This window comes from Pinus tabuliformis, chromosome 3_1, assembly GCF_031772625.1.
Source record: "Pinus tabuliformis cultivar Carrire ecotype Pingquan chromosome 3_1, CPIR1, whole genome shotgun sequence".
Lineage (NCBI taxonomy): Eukaryota > Viridiplantae > Streptophyta > Pinopsida > Pinales > Pinaceae > Pinus > Pinus tabuliformis.
In genome coordinates this window covers 852,458,547-852,470,852 of record NC_142301.1, presented here as the reverse complement: position 1 = coordinate 852,470,852, position 12,306 = coordinate 852,458,547, and the positions used below count along the sequence as shown (strand labels likewise).

General features: G+C 32.5%; 1 pseudogene; it reads left to right on the top strand.

The window, feature by feature from the left end:
- The window catches only part of LOC149190218 (chalcone synthase 7-like), a 119,021-nt pseudogene extending 111,499 nt beyond the window's left edge, over window positions 1–7,522 (top strand).
- Window positions 7,523–12,306: the final 4,784 nt, after the last annotated feature.

Below are 12,306 nucleotides of genomic sequence, written 5' to 3'. Positions count from 1 at the left end.
AAAGGAAAACTGTAAACTACTCAACAAACAAACAAAAACATCTACAGTTCTTTTGTACAAAGGAGGCGGAATAACAGCAAGGAAAAAGAATTTCAAGCAGACATATACTGATCACAGGCAACAAAATTCAGGAATAAAACTGGAAAGGATGATGCACAGAAGCCACAGCTGCACAGAGCTAGTCTGATCAGCGCACCTGTAACACAGAGAATATGAAATGCAGCGTAGGTTGTCCCTTCGGGAAGTGCACTGAAATTTAGAATCTCTGAACAGTACCTGCGCTGGGCCAGAAACGAGACTCTGCTCAGGTTCCGGTTCACAGCTTGCAGTTCAGTTCTTGGTTTTTGGCTGAGTAAAAAGCAATCAGTAATGCAACAATCAGGGGTAGATCTAAGGAGGATCTAAGAGCTATCACAAGGGCAATCAGATAGTTTGTGAATCAGTTGTTTAAATCATAAACAGATCTAGTGAATGGATTGAAGCAGCAGTTATCTACTTTGCATTTGTTATGGCAAATGCAGTTCGAATGCTACTTATAAGTTTATGAAACAAACAACAAAGAATGATAAACAAACAAACTAATTATCTCCCCAGTGGAGTCGCCATTTTGTTACAGGGAAAGTGTCTATATAGAACTGCTCTATCCCACTAAGGTGTGACAGCTGCCTTAGAAACAAACAGAGAAAAGCTACTTTTGTATTTCCTTTATGAATTATAGATAGAGAGGAATAGAAAGAACCAACCTCTATCTTGCGCTAATCCTTTGATCCGCTCTCTCTCTTCTTTGATAGTTTCCAGCTACCTGCTCCCTAGCACGCCCAGCTTCACAAAGTACCTGCAAGATCACAGAAGCATAGCACTATACAAAGACATGGATCTATATTCATAAACAACTTAGGATCAGATTTAAATTGACCATACAAATGTAACAAGCATCAATGATACAAAAGCATGGAGGAAAACTCAAATAGCTTTTATTGATAAACAAGAAAAGATTTGGGAGAAGTTACAACCAGTGGTTCCGACCCAGCATCAACCTCCCAGCAAAGAAGCCCCTCTTCACCTCAAACAAAGCATAGATCACCCAACAATCTGATGTTTGTCTCTAGAAACCAACAACAATTCCTTACAATATGCAAAATTCCAGCCTCTGGATCTCTGGGATGAGGGATCCATATATAGATATCTGTAAGGGGGATGAGTCAGCTTGTGATTTGATTAGTGTCTTCTCTCTGTCAGTTCTTGCTTCCACTTGGAGACTGAGGGCCTCTTACTCATCCTTGGTCGAATTCAGTGAGGCAAGTGTCACAGGAGAAGATTCTGGAAGCTTCCATTGCCTCTCCACCTCGCGGAATGACACTGCCATTTGTCATTTCTCGTCCATCGCACCCCACAGAAGGGAGTTTTGAAATGCAACGCACCCTCACAGTGCATTTGGGTGAGATGCAACGCACCTAGCCAGTGGAGCAACTGCAATGATCCTGTTTTGACCAATTCTAAGCAGTTTCTGGTAGAGAACTTCTGGGAGAAGCTGTGATCTGTTGACCTTGTTCCTTTAGGGGTTAGAACAACACTTTTAGGGACTTAGGATCCCTTGGTTTATGGACATTTCATGCTTGGAGTTGTAGGGCACAAAAATGTCTATAACACATTCAAACCACTAGGGATAATGAAAATTCCCATTCCCAAACATGTTACAGACAAAAATAAGATGGAAAATTCAACAATTAATGAAAAATATAGATATTTCATATAATATGCATAATTTGTTACATCATGGGCTCTAAATAATATGTAATATAATGTGTAACTACATATCTTGGATAACATCTTTGCATCATATTTTGATTTGAGATGAGATGGTTCCTCCATTTTCCTCAAGTTTTTCCCTTCCTTATTTTGCATTTCTTATATTCATCTTCATTTTTGACATGTTGATATTCCTCAAAAGATTTCCATCTAATAATATATTTATCCTTGTCATTTACAATTTTCTTATCATACACATTTCATGCATGCTTCTCTACTATGTCTAAATATATCTCAATTTGATTGCATTGACAATTTTTCAATGACATGTAATGCATTGAACTTCTCTTGAATTATATTTTCATTTGTTATAGGTATTGGTTCAATGAATGGAAAATTTGAAACTAATTTTCGTTAGAATTATCTCTGTATGTAGTATTGACATTCTTCCTTTCCTAGAAAAAAATTGTCCCCTTACAAGGAAAAACCTTCAATACTTTTATTGTCAATTTCTAATAGAATTACATTTATCTACTTCACTCACTAGAGGAACCTATTATGTCATTCGTTACATGGATATCAGATGCATTCTCACAAGAATTGGAATCTCCCTCACTAATAAGTTACTCAAAAGAGCTTGAAGCATGAATGGAATGTGGATTCTCATATTGAGACTTTTAAAAATATGATAGTTTATCTTTTTTTCTTTTCTTTTCTTTCAACATTCATCATTTGGTGTTTCACTAAATACTCCACAATAAAATTTCAACTGGATTTTGAAATAGAATTGAAATCTATATAGTATAACTAATATAAAAACAAGACGATTTTCATTAGTTATAAAATCTTAATATCTATTTTTATTGACATTATATTTTTAATAAAAATAAATATTCAATTAAAACATACCAAAAAAATAATATAATGCTTATTTAAGCTCTTAAAAATATAAACATATAAAAAAGTAAATGAATTGAAAATCTTCACAAAACTTCTTCATCGCATGAAGTTAACCCATTCAAAATGTTAAATGTGGAAAATAGGTATTTGCCATAATGGAGCTCAAAGAGAAAAATAAAATGAAAAATATAATAAATATGAGGGTCAATAAACCATCACAAGGAAAATGAAAACGGAGCTACAAGATTGTAAATTCACTTAAAGATCTTGTCACGCCATTAAAAGTTGTGGCATTCAAAGTAATACAAACCTGATGATAGAGTCCCCCTTTGACTTATAACACTCTTAAAAAAGACACTATACTCACATGGATATAAACATAATGATGGAGCCTCCACTTGAACTTCATTGGAAACAAAGAGAAGATAATTTCAAGTAACTCAAACCTTCACAACTCATAAATATAGAAGTATTATAATGAAGTAATAGAGTTAGAATATGACATCGGACTACGAGAATTTCAGTGTTATAAAATATAAAATTTTAATTTTAATTTAAAACATTTTTTTTTGGTTAAATTTAGAAAACAATAAATCTCATTATTTCTAAATTGATATTATATCTATTTTAAATTGTTTTTTAAAACTATTGAAAAGAGAAAACAATTATGATTGATTTTATATATATATATATATATATATATATATATATATATATATATATATATATATAGTCTAGTTTATATAGTTGAAACATCCATAGACATTCATACCAATGATTATTTGGGGGTCCCATGCCACAGGGACGCCTACCCCTCAAACCTCGTTACAATGAACAAATATTAATCAACCATAATCTACAATACTACCCCTCTCTAGTTTAGAACCTGTGACTTCCAAGGATAAAACACATGTTCTTAATCAATAGGTCCACTCAAGTTTGCATAATAATAATAATAGTTTAATTTTAAGGTCAAATTCAAGCCATATACCAAATTGGTGTACGAGATCCTTCGTTTATGAGACAAGAGACCCCCTACAGGTAGCAATTTTCCTATTAAATTTTTTGGAAATTCCTCTGTAAATTTGAATCTATTACCCTTTATAAATAAACACATATTTATGATCTATAGAAAAATAAATATGAAAATGAAAGAAAATTTTCTTGATTAATGTACCCAAGTTAAATGTAAATGCATAATTCAATGCCCAAGTCCAAAGCCATACCTCAATGAAACCCATCCACATTATCCTAAGGCAATATCCCTCAACTTCTATTTAAACATTAGCTACTAGTTGTATATAACTGGTATAGAGACATGGCCATAAAAAATTGTCATATCTTAAAACCATTCACATAAACATTGGCCTTTGTGGAGGACTCAGTCATGGCTTTCAAATTGTTTTTTGCGCTCTACAATCCAAAAGTTTTCCTCACTATGTTTTTTCAAATTATAGACTCATTCCATTTTTAAATGGCTACTACTTTATACTACACAATTATTTTATAGTCAATCAATTTTGTATATGGATATGTGGACGATGGTGAGCTAGTGATTTCCATTCATATTCAACGTTGTTATAGGGATTATTATGGAAATACTAATGGTTATGAACATATATTTTCCCATAAGAGTTATTAGGTTCAAATCCAAAAAGTGGTAGAGTATGTACGCTTCTGTAAACTTTAGTGGCAAGGTCTCTACATGGAGAAGGGTCCATTTTCCTGAAAACAAGAGGATTTCATACACGTATTTAACATATGGCCTTCAAATGAGATTAAAATATTATTATCATGGAATGAAAATTTAGTTGAATACTTGCATTCTTGTGTAGATTTAATTGAGTCATACAAACAAGAATATTGTACAATCAAATACTATCAAGCGAATGGAACTATTTTTAAACTTTTTTGGGAGCACTTATCCTTTGATGTTGAGAATTGGAGAAAAACATCAAATTTTCTTGTATTCTACTGTCACAATAAGCGGGCATATAAGATATTTTTAGATATTAGAGCTAAGGCCAAGTATTCTACCAGAATGAAGAATAGATGTCAAATTCCACCTCATACACATGGTAGTATAATCACCATGAAACTACACGTATATTATCTACAAAGGATAATCACCTAGAATTCCCCAACGAATTTTTGATTTTAGGAGCTTATTTGGAAAGAGTGATAGTGTATGGGACAAATGTAGTTAACGTAACAAATGTAAATGGTTGTGTTTCTTTTATTAGTCAAATTATTCCATATGAAATGAAATATATAGAATTATGCTAATTGTGTAACTGATTTTTTGAAGTATTGTTAAAATTAAAACTAGATTTGTTCTCTTATTTTGGACATGTCAAAGAATTATTAATAGATGCTTTGATTGGGCCTGAAGAGATGTCAATCATTGTCTTTGCCTCCAATTCAATTTTTAGAAGAGAATTCCAATGAACTGCTAGGTTCATTGTACCAAAAAAATTGATAATTGAGGGTTTGATGAACAATGTAATAAATGGTCACATTGTTGAGTCAATTCAAGTCAAATAAAGATTGGGTCATCTTGTCAATCTATATTTTCATGTTGACGACTAATTTCACTAAGAAATTTTATCACTTAGTGATGGTATTGTTGGTGTCATGAGTCATAAATGAAAAAATATTCAAAATCTAAGGCTTGATGGCTATGTAAAGAATTCAAAAGAGTATCTCTATAGATTCATGTATTTGAAAATGATCATTAAACTCTTTGATATATAGTGATGCCATAGGCTCACATGAACTTGGAAGCATCTTATGTTTCCTAAACAAATTCAACTCTTATTTATTAAGTCATCAAAGTTTAATGAAACTCTTGATTCTAGCAATAATGAATATGATATATCAAATAGAAGGAGGATGAGATTAGAGGCATCTAACAAATATAGAGTATGCATTAGATCCTTCATGTTTAGAATCATATGGTGCTTTGGTTCCTTATTCTTTAGCATCTTCACATCCCTCCAATTCTCTACATCAATGAGTTATTTTTAGCACAACTCCACCTTCTACATTGTTAAAGGATAATATCCATGAACTACATCGTTTAAATGTTCAAAATCTATTCCACGGAAGTTGGCATACTATTTCAGTTTGGTGTGTTGATCTAAAAACATTATCTTTGTCACATGAAAGGAACAATAAACTTATATTCCATGATATTGAAGAAGTTATACTTTATGGTCATACATACTTGTTGAAATATTGAAAAGGATAGCTCTTCCTATTTTGTTTGATAATAATTTTGGTTGATCTCATTTTTCTTCATCCTAAAATAAAGAAGATAATAGTCAAGGGACCAACTACAGTTGTGCAACTTTTGGAAGTGCCACTTGTGAATTTAAGCACATGTGTCATAGGCACATTGTTGGGACTTCTAAGCTTTCACCTGAATTTGGACTTTGCTAACATCAAGTACTTAATTTAATAACCAATGCATCAAGAGATTGGTACCTAGATGTATTTGATGCATCTAAAAAAAGCAATATTTGGAAGTGATGTTGAATACCATTCGAAGGGATACACTTGCATGCCTATGTTAGGTCATTCATGGCGCCTAATGAGATTACAAATAGGGATATTCCTTAATCTGATGGTACATGTTCTTGTGAATATTTTGTGAGTTTAGCATAACATTATCTCAACAAATTATGCTATATATTCTTTTGTAAGAGCAATCTATAAGACCAGTCATAGTGAGATGGTAGTTTTTATGTCATGGTCTAGATTTTCTAACAAAATTTTAGTCATTTATGGATATTTAGAATGTTATGAGAAGTATGCTTCCCAATTTGTGTGCAATTTCTTTCGCACTTGTTTTGTCAGGTTATAAACCTTGTGGCATCACGTTTGATTCATGTGGTATATGTATTTATATATTGAAAATATTTGCGCATGGAAAAAATAAGGGAATAAGGTGGATGCATTTGGGATATATCTACCCATGTTATTACATTCTTTTCTCAATATATGCTTAGTTTTGTCTTAAACTGGAGAGATAAATGTTCAGCCTCACATGTTATGAAGATGTGACAAGGATGTCAATTCCTTATTGGTGTTTATATTATGCCTGTGGTTGTATCTTTAGCATAGGCCTTATTTTCACACTAACGATGCAAATCACCCTCTAGTGGCACTGTAGTATGCATCCAGGGTAACACTTTCTTGTTGGATAAAACTATAAGGGAACACCTAGAAAACTAAGAAGAGTTTGATTTAAATTTGGGGCGGAGGAGTTTTAAGTATTTGATGGGAAGAAGAATAAGGATACTTATTATTTTCTTAGTTTGGTTAGTATTTATTGTCATTACCATATTACTTTCCACCTTCTCAAAGACGTTCCGGGGCTCATCTCCAACAACATAGAAAAGAGTCTGGTGGACGCCTTCCAGCACTTCGGAATCTCCGACTGGAACCAATTATTCTGGATCGCCCACCCAGGAGGCCCTGCCATTCTGGATCAGGTGGAGGCAAAGTTGAATCTGGATCCCAAGAAACTGAGAGCAACGAGGCAAGTACTGAGCGAATACGGAAACATGTCGAGCGCGTGCGTGCTCTTCATCTTGGACGAGTTAAGGAAGTCGTCTCTGCAGAATGGGTGTTCCACAACGGGAGAGGGATTGGATGTGGGAGTTCTGTTTGGATTCGGGCCGGGCCTCACCGTCGAAACAGTCGTCCTCAAGAGCGTTTCCCTGCCGCTGCTGCAGTGATGGAAGGAAGACAGGCTCCCTCCCAAGTAAATAAAACGTGTGCTTTCTCATTGATCGAACTTGAGCATTTGCTCCGAAGATTTGCCCTTCCCATGATGTACTGAAATGCAATGCTTCGCTTTGCTTTGTTTCCAATTAATCAAATTGATTTTAATTTTAATATATTTCGATTTATTTTTAAATATATTAAATTTAATTAATTTGGTATAAAACAGTAATATTTTGAAATAATAATATTAAGAAAATATTTACGTATTCATTCATAATAAATTACTTTACCGTAATTAATATCGCAAGTTGAAACCAAATATTTGCGTAAATTATGTTGGGCAATAACCGATGTTAAAAATGTTAATTATGATCTATTTTCAAGAATTTTAATTTTAGGTGGCTTTCCTACGAATCTTAACAATATTCCAATTTTTTTGGGATAGAAATGTATGCACAAATCCTTCGTTAATCTTGGAGAATACATTGAATTACATTGATGCAAGGGTGTGGGATACGGGTCACTTCAGTTGCCAAACCTCCCATACCCTCATTTTCTTTGTCCCATGTCTTCATCCAAAACCACCATATTCCCATCCATCAAACCCCCATTTCCATTCGCAATAAGTGGATACCACTCCCTTTGACCAATGTCCACATTCAAGGAGTTATCAACTCTTCATCAAACTCTCATTATTAAGGTTTTCCCTCTCTCATTAGCATGCCTTAAAATATTTGGTTCACTGCAATTCAAAATGAAATAATGTTTTTTGAATTATAAATGTAAAATTGTACATTTTTTAAAATATGATAATACATATTATTTTTTGATAAAAATATACCTAACATAATAACATTTATACATATTGGTGAAAGGTTTCTCTCAAATATCCTTAACCAAAAACACAAGGTAATATATCAAATTGTACCTTTAATCCTCACTGTGTTAATTGCATTATTTATAATACAATAATATAAAATTCTCTAATATCTAAAAACCTAATCCATTAATCCTAATTAAATTTATTATCCAAAATTGCATTATAATGAGACACACACTAAAAATAAAAATAAAAACTCCACTAAATCCCAACCCAACATACAACACCTAATGTCGTAAATAATATAACACATACACAAAGTAAATAAAATAAATCTAACATAATTAAAACCACAAGAAAATTCCAAGTTTTGACTATAAAAAGGATTTGAGATAATCCATCTAACCATATGTCCCTAACCCAGATAACCATTTGCAATCCCTTTTGTTATGCATTGATTAATATATTTAATGTTGTGGGGTACTATATGAATTTGTCTATATATTATTTTTAGAAACATCAAATTTCTCATAGCAAAGTAGAGTAGATATTGATCGGGTAAAGGATTTATGGGAAAAAAACAATGTAAGTGGATGTTATGTTTTTAGAAAATTTGAAAATTCATATATGAAGTGGAAAAGTTAATTCCCTAAGGGATAAGGAGTTACATAAATTTTTGGTGGGTAGTAACAACTACTAAGTGTGCACAGTTACACTTTTACTCTCACATGTTAAAGTATTGAGGTAAACATAAATAGGTATATTTATCTCCCTCGTATTCCTATTCATTTTTTATGCCAATACTTGCTTAAATTATGGTGGGAAGTAACCAATGTTAAATGGGTTATTTACTTGATTATGATCTATTTTGAAGAATTTTAATTTTAAGTGGCTTTCCTATGAAATTTAACAATGAAAGTGTGATCCATTGTGTTCCCAATGCAAATATATATCAACAAGATGATGATGATGATTTCAATGCATATTTTTTAAGCTAGCCTCAGTGATCAACTCTGTTCCCAATGTAGATTTAATATAAAAATTATCATTTTGGTTAATGTTGATGATCATTACCATAAATAAAATAATTCAATGTCCACTTTAAATAAACTAATTTTATGTCAACTAGATATAGGTATTTAAAAAGTTAAAATTTTCAATCATTTCCTAACAAAAAGATATGTATAACTCATTCAATTGTTAATTTGAAGTTGATATGTAGTATTTAAAAAATATTAACCAATATAAGTCTATTTTAACCATGAATCTATCAATTACAGAGAGAAAACAAATTTATTGAGGTGCAAATCTCTTTCACAACATAAATATTTTTACATTGAAACATTTTTCAATGGTTAATATGAAGTTGATATGTAGTATTTAAAAACTATTAACCAATATAAATCTATTATAACCATGAATCTATCAATTACAGAGAGAAAACAAAATTATTGAGGTGCAAATATCTTTCACAACATAAATATTTTTCCATTGAAACATTTCCCTCTTGACATTTGATAGATTCGAATATTTTCATTATTTAAATTGCATTTCTTAACAAATAAATGGGTTCGAAACCTTCACAATATTTTTGTGTACTTTGATTGTGTACACACATATTAAACTTGTAGTTCCACTTGGATTGTGTACACACATATTAAACTTATACTTCCAACAAATTCTTGTTAGATTATATATAAAATTGACCTAAAAATATAACTTGAAAATTTACCAAAATATAAAATAGTAAAACAAATTGAAATATTTTAACCATATCTTCTCCATACATCACTCACATTGAAGTATTTTATTTAACTAATTATGCACTACAACGTCGCATTAAAATGCTTTTTTTCTTATTAGTATATTTTTAAAATAAACATTTAGTCTTGCATATTAAAATACTTTATTTATAAAACATATTGGATTTACTATTATTATTATATTGCGTATTAATTCTATTTAAAAATTGAATGGATTACACATTTTTTATACTATTCTTGTTAAATAATTGTTTTTTTTCTTCAATTATTTATTCCTTTTAGATATTGAAATAATGTATCATAGTTTTAGAACACACACATAGTAAGTTGATTGTAACATCCATCACTAGCATAACAAAAAAAATATAGTTTTTACTTTACATAGCACTAAATAGCTTCGTGGCAAATTCTCCAAATTACATTATCATTGATTAAAGGGACTTTGCGATGCAATATTAAATAAGTTATCATCATATAATTTCTTAATCATGGGTCATGACCCATGTACTACGTTGAGGAAATGCACCCTTACGCTATGTTTCTTTGATGTATTTATAGAGTGAATAGATATGACATTATCTATGCCCAAACAATGGTTCCTTTGTCATTTGCTACGTTGGGGAAATGACTTAATAGTCATTAACTTATTTTAATGATTTCATCATGTCAAGAGTTTTGTCATTGGGGCGAGCGCTAGATTTGGGGTTTGTTCAACTGATCGAACTCTCTCGAACACTAAATATCTTCCACCCGGAGAAGATCCAACCATTGATCAAGTAGATTTTCAATCCAACGACTCTATTACTTTTAGGATGGTTAAGTTGGAACCACCTAGTTTTGTTCCTCGCTCTTTGGGTCATTTGCATGTCGCATGTCATAGAGAGGCTTCTGAAACCAACCCTCTCTGCATCACAATTTCTCCATGCTCCATCCTCAGGTGAGTCCAAATAGATCTTCCAGTTATACTTCTTTTGTTTTTCCTTACGTTTTTATAGTGAGAATGAGTTTGTCCCCTATTGTTTCAAGTTCAGCAGTTTGACAATGGTCCCGCTAACTGAGGTATCCTAGGTCATGAGGTTATTGGTTCCCACTTCAACTCAGAGGTAAAACTCTCACAGCTCATAGTTTCACTATAATTTTCATGGCTTGCTAGGGTTAAACAGGTTTGTCTCCTAACCGGTCTTCCCGATTGCCCTTCCAGAGTGCAGTTTTCTAGCTTAGCATCGAGGAACCACCAGGTAAGAACTAAAGGGTATCTATTTCCATGCACCTATTTCTTTTGTTATAGGTTCATCATTAATGTGGGTATGATGTCTTGTTGTCTAGATGTAGGTTTATATGCATGTAGGATCTATAACTCACACCTTGATGAGTTGATGACTCTTCTCATTTGATGGAAAATTTGGTCATTTTTTAATATTGGGCTTATATGCGTTTTTCTTTCTTAGGTGCACAATTATCCTTTATCCTCGTCCCGAGCTTGCTTCTGACGTATAATGGCTATGACACTAGATCCCTTATGGAGTTTTTACTTTTAATAGCTTTCGTTACCTCTGTCCCGGAGGTCTTATAGAGTTTCTTTTTAGGGCATAGCCCTAATATTCTCGAGCTACTTTATGTTGTTAATGTTATTGCAAATAATATTACTATTCTGGGTGCCCTTCTTAGGGTTTAACAATTCTTGAATTGTTGAATTATGTATATGTATTTAAATGGTAATGGTTTCTTCGGCCTAACACATGAAGTGTCCTTTTTATGTATTTATTAGATGTCCATTAAGTTTTTGGGGTTTTACTTGTAGTGATATATCTCTGAGATGGAAGTTCCCATTCTATTTTTACTGGGAAATGTTAGTTGTGCATGTGTAAGGGTGATGTTTGTTTTTTATTACATTGCTTGCAAGGGTTTACAAATATAGTTTCTGATGAAAAGAGACATACGTGTATACCCATTCCCCCTTTTCTTTACAATATTCAATCCTGGAACCTATGGGTTATTGGCTCACTTCATTATCGTGAGCATTCCATAAGGATTTAACCCTTTAAAACCTTTAAAACTTAGACCACACATTTTATCTGGATTTTCCTTTGAAAACCGGAACTACACTTTATTGCAATACACGGGAAACATGGTAAGTACACACGGAAACCCGACCACAACACTTTATCAGAACCACAGGAATAAGGGAAATACAAAGGAAAACCGCAACGGAACACCAAAGGCGGACTTCAAATTCATTAAACCCGTGTCTATAAATCCGTCGGGTCCACTCTTCGTTCCGACCCTTTCGGTTGCGCCGATCGCCCCGACCTCCGATCACCGATTTATCGTTATTAGTGTATC